The following is a 5,699-nucleotide window of genomic DNA, read 5'->3' as shown; positions in this document are numbered from 1 at the left end:
AAGAAGATTAGGGTTCAAAGCAGAGTAGAGGCAACGCATTACTCTCATACAGTCACCTCTATCGCTAACAGCCTCTGTTCTGCAGACACATGCATGGGAAATATGTTATGGAACGGCACCTAAAGGATCAAAACAGACTTACTTCTCTTCAAATGACGTGGAAGGAAAGCTGACGCTAGGCATGGTTAATGTGCCTTCACTAATTAGTTCTCTCAAGGGCTCGAGTTCAGAAAACAGAAAACAACACTGACCGCTTATTTCTGCCTCTGTCACCACAGCACAGCGTTCTGCTATCACCAGCATTCCATTTGCTGCCCTTGACCATTAGGAATAAGTCAGTCAGTCTGACACAATCAAGATATGGTGTCAAGACTGAGATATGTTAACGGCTGTCTCAAATCAAATGATGTTGATACAGTTCAAGTTAGCCACACAGGTTCCTAAAATAAGTTAAAGTTTACATCTGTGTAGTCTCTGTTCTCGTGTCCAGTCTGTGTAAAAAAATACTGTAACAACCTTATCCGCGCACAAATTTACAGAATATCAGAAACATGAACCATAAGTGAAGGTCAAAGATATTTTTAATGCCCGTCTGGAAGCATAGCGTGATTATCGTGTGATTACATGTCATGTGATGAACACCAGCTGGAGGTCACACATCTTTATGTCCCACCAGGTCCTCCCGAATCCCTACCAAAGCCAGAATATAAACAAGAAATGGTCTACGGAATAATAGACGGACAGATTTTTACAACGAACCCAAAAGCAGAGCATAACTCGTTGGGGAAAAAGCCTCGACGGTGCCTCATCTATGCCCCATTGTTGCTAGTCATCCTCCAGGGCTGATGATATGCCGTAGATCTGATACTGTACAAATAAATTAATAGTAAAAGGTTACTACTGTTCATGTCCACAGTCTGATGGAAAAGCAGTGAAGGAATGGGATGCTGGGTAAACGACCACTGGGCTGTTCAACACAGAGGCTGAATGTTGAAACAGCAGAGAATGAGGCTTGGCAACCACGAAGACTGAACTTGACATCAACTCCTTAATGCTTAGGCCCTTCATTGTAATGTCTTATGTAATGTCTACACTCTGACTGGTCCTGCTTCAGAGGGTCATGTTGGGATAATTGCACGACAACTGAGTGATTGTTAATGACAAGCATGTTAAAAGTAAATGTCATGTAAACATGTATTGTTGTCCCATCACTTTAACCTGACGTTTGAAGGGGTACAAACGTCAGGTTAAAGGGACCATTCTCAATGGTTGCAAACCATGTGACCTGGAATGTCAGGTTTTCAGACAAGACTTACATGAGGGTGATAATAAGGTGTGAACTAGTGTCCCGTTTCTTTGAAAGAACAGGCATCTATCATGGTTTGATCTTCACACGCTGCAGGGAGATGCATCACGGCACCAACAAATAGTTTTTGACTGGAAACACAAAATTACTGCACCAACACACAGTCAGACCGGTCTTGTTAACCAACAGTGATCACTCAATCAGTGATCACTTACAGTCTGCAAGGTACCAAAGAAACACAGTAAACCCTAAGCAGCTAACTTGGGCCTTTCTCACATCGGCTGCTAGCTTTCATGAGTCTGTTTCATAAGTCCACTGAATGCTGGATGATGATGTTATGCATGGGAGGGCTGAAAGGACAAACCCACTGCTCTCTAAACCCGATAAACATCACCGAGGACAAGCCAGAAACATTTTTGGTTTAGATGAGAAGTGGAGAACAGTTTTGCTCGAAGAAAAGATAACACTGCAATCCAGCATGAGACTTGAATCTGTGAAACATGGCATCAACATTTCCTTTCAAGCATCTGGGCCGAAGTGGCTCGTCATCCCTGATGGACAAATGCCAGCAAATTCTACAGGGAATTGTAAAGTCTCATGTGAGGAAACCTGCCAACATCCGTTTTCTACTGAATGTGCTAACTTTTCTTGGAAGTTGACACACAAGATTGATCGACAGTAAATGTTTATTACTGCTCAAAGTCTTTAGCGTATTTTTGCAATCCACAGATATCCCCGTTCTCTTCTTTTCACTCTCCCCCTTCCTTTGTTCCCCCTGTCAGGATTGGCATTATTATATATCATTTTCACAATAAACAAATCGCCATAAAATCATTGTGCTTGCCATGATGCTTGACAGGACAGCGTAAAAAAAGGCAAACATTGCAATACATAATAAAAGTAGACAAAGCTATGGGTGGACAGTTATCTCACAACAAAGGCGACAGACAACAAATAAAAAAATAAAAAAAGACGTTGTTTGGGTTGGAGCACATGTTGCTTTAGAACCTGCCTATACCTCTCAGTATTAAAGCTGCCTTTTTAGATTAGCATGCTGCCAGTACTGATGCACCAAAGGAGGTGCAGGTCTCTCCTCTTCAGTTCAAAGGGTGGCGAGTCTGTAATTTCCAAACATTTCAAATTTCGATTGATTCGACTACAGAACAGCTTTCCACTTTGCCTCAGGCCCTTTAACAAAGAGGACGCCAACATTTCTGGATTGTATTCACACGTGGCTGCAAATGTGGATGACACGGTGTTCAGAGAAGGATTTCTGGATGTGTTCCTGAGCCCATGCATACATTTCCATGACTGAATCTTATATACATTTTAATACGGCGGCACCCGAGGGCCTGAAAATCGCAGACATCCGACATTGGTTTAAGAGATGCCTCCTTATTCTCTGAATCTTCTTGATATTTTGTACTTTAGGAGATGAAAAATTCAACGTCTTTGCAAGGAAACCATCACGAAACAGCGCCACAACTTGTGGAAGCAGTGTTTTTTTTGGCAGGTTGCTGAACCTCTTCCCATTTTTAAGTCTGTGACACTGCCGGTCTATTGTGAACAAAATATTGGCTGATGGGATTTACAGATCATTACATTTTGTTTTGATTTGGTTTTACGAAGTGACAACCAGTAACAAAACAACTTAGTCACAAGTATCGGGTCCATAGCTCCCAATTTTAAAGACGGAAACCTTTGCTATGCCACATTACAGACCAGCCTATAAAATCCTGTTTTATGCATGAACGGATCACTTATTTCCTCTCATTTCTCTAGTCTTTATGAAAAGCAGAGGGAAATCAATCCCAGGTTGACAGTTACAGCAACAGTTAATCACTTCTGTTATTTATGTAATACTTTTGTTCTTCTTTTAGAGAGCAGTGCGTGTTGTTGCCAAATCGAAGAGAAGAGTTTGTGCACAATGAGAAACTTGGATGGAGGATTCAGGACAAAGTGTGAGCAGACCCAAAGATGATGGAAGGGCTCCAGGATTGAACAGGGCTAAGAACTAATGAGAGAACTGCGGGTTAATATGTTAAAGGACAGGATCGTAACCTTCTAAATTCCTACAATGACTTAGAACCTTGAATAACTTCACATCTGCAAACATGCTGCGATTAATCCAAAACAAATGTTCTTAATCTGGGGTTTTCCGGTGGAGAAAGGCAGAGGCAAAGGAATGGCAACTGGATGCTTGTAGGAGAAGATGAAGGAGGGAAAACTCATATCACGGGTTGAGGGAACAGACGTCACTTCAGGGTAGCGACCCAGTGTTTCCTTCCCTGGCAGGGCTGAGGCAGGATTAATGTCTACAGGCAGAGCCACTGTGTTTTCTAAATCTGTCGGGCAGTCTTTCAATCTGTTCACGCCAGCTGATGTCACTTTAGATGTCGCGGTTCAAAACTCGTAAACAAGACTGTTCCTTTATTTTTTTTAAAAACATGCAAAATGATCACTCATTGGATGGGAAATGCAATCTTTCTGTAATCATCTCAAATTCAAGGTTTCCAGGATAGGCATATAAAAACAGCAAAAGTACAAATACTGTCAAAAAGCAGCATAAACTCTACATGTTAATAATCATGCATGACAATTTACAACAAGGTCAAGAACCAAAACAAGTTAGTGGGCGTATAAAGTTTTGCATCCTTTAAATATGAGTTCTATTGACATTTAGTCATTTAGGCCATGTTCAGACTACTTTATCTTGAATATCGTAGGATTGTTGTATTGTTCACACTACGTCATGCTCATCTTATGATGGGAAGTTTTCAAATCTTCATGCTTCACAAATAAGCTGTAACAGGGCATCACGCACTTAACATCCAGCTCATCCGTCTGATCTTCCCTTGTCATGCTCAACCGGTTTTTAAATGCAGCTGGCAACTGCTCTTCATCCCTTCTCTCGAGTCTGTAATGATGCTGCACTCTGGAATGGTTTCTCCCAGAGTCCAAACAGACTTTTACTTTCTCCACCGCGATCTCTGTGGTGCTCGTTTGTTTGATTCCTCTCTCAGGTTTTCATGTCGCGTCCCCTCGTCACATCTCATGTGCTCTTATTGCCTTCAGCTGCTCGCCGACACTTCTCTCAACAACACCGTTGAAGTGTTAACACGCAGCGACCGGTGACCGCTGATTTGTCTCAGAAGTGGGCCCCAAGAATCTGGTACTGTGAACCTGGCTATGGCAGAGATGCTTTGATTTAAAGTGACTCCTGTGTATTACACAAAAATGCTCAACTTAAAAGGGAACGCTGCAAATCAGTGCTTTTTCTTGGACTTAATTGTAGCACAATTTGATAGCTCAAACCAAATTAAGTGGGAGTTAACAACATGTTCTAAGCTGGATAATAGGACCAGATTTCAGGCTGCGTCCAGCGTTAAAAGATGTTGTGACCTCATGCGCTTTAAACTGCAAATTGTAACCAAATGAATCCCTCCGCCTACCCACAAAGAACACATACTCCCACTCTAAAACCAGTGTTTGTTTTGTGGGATACTGCAGTAATCTGATGGCACGACACTATGTAGAGGTGACGAGGAGGATGGCCCACAGCACTTCTGGAGTTAACTGCCCGTCCCAAGTTGGAAAACTCAAATATTCTTATTTTCACACAAACTTGTAAGAAAGGAAACGGCTCGTTTCTTTGGAGAAATATTTGAACCAAAACATAGGCTCAAAGTTCTGATAGTTACCGACGAGACTCACAAAAAAAAAAAAAAAAAAAAAAAAAAAAAAAAAAAAAAAAAAAACGTTATATAATATGAATACACAACTCTGACAAAGAGTCTTTAGACCAAAATCAAAATGTTTCGGTCTCACGGCCCAAACGGTACAGTTAGTTAAACTACTTGAGGCACTCCAGTACAATCATTTTTTTAATCCACATTAAAAACAAATGTTATGCCTGTAGACCAATGCAGATACCAGAAAGTCATTAAGGAAAGCAAACAGAAACAACAGGGTGCCGACAAGTCTTCAGTGCTCACTCCCCTGAAGCCGTGGAGCAGTACCTGAAAGCCTCATTATACAACAAAATAGATTCCTAAATTAATTCTGTATGTGTGATCATGCAAGTGCATGATATACTGAAGAGCAGACCTCTGCCTGAACTCAGTTTTCTCTCTGCAGGCATGTTCACCAGCAGCTGAGTCTGGCAGAGGCTCTGCCCTGCTGGCCCAGTCATTAGCTGCTCCACAGCGCGCTCCCAAAGCTGCTCTGCTAATGGACGCCAAATAACCCAGCCAATCCCTCCGATGCACACATAAGGAACAAATATTCAATACCATTCACATCACGTTGGGTGCATTGTTCCTTTGTGTCCTCCCACCTCATGCTGCTGCAATCCCACGTGCGCCAACAAGTAGGGTTAGTCAATTCTCCCATA

This window comes from Odontesthes bonariensis, chromosome 7 (assembly GCF_027942865.1).
Source record: "Odontesthes bonariensis isolate fOdoBon6 chromosome 7, fOdoBon6.hap1, whole genome shotgun sequence".
NCBI classification, from domain to species: domain Eukaryota; kingdom Metazoa; phylum Chordata; class Actinopteri; order Atheriniformes; family Atherinopsidae; genus Odontesthes; species Odontesthes bonariensis.
This window is presented reverse-complemented; position numbering follows the sequence as displayed.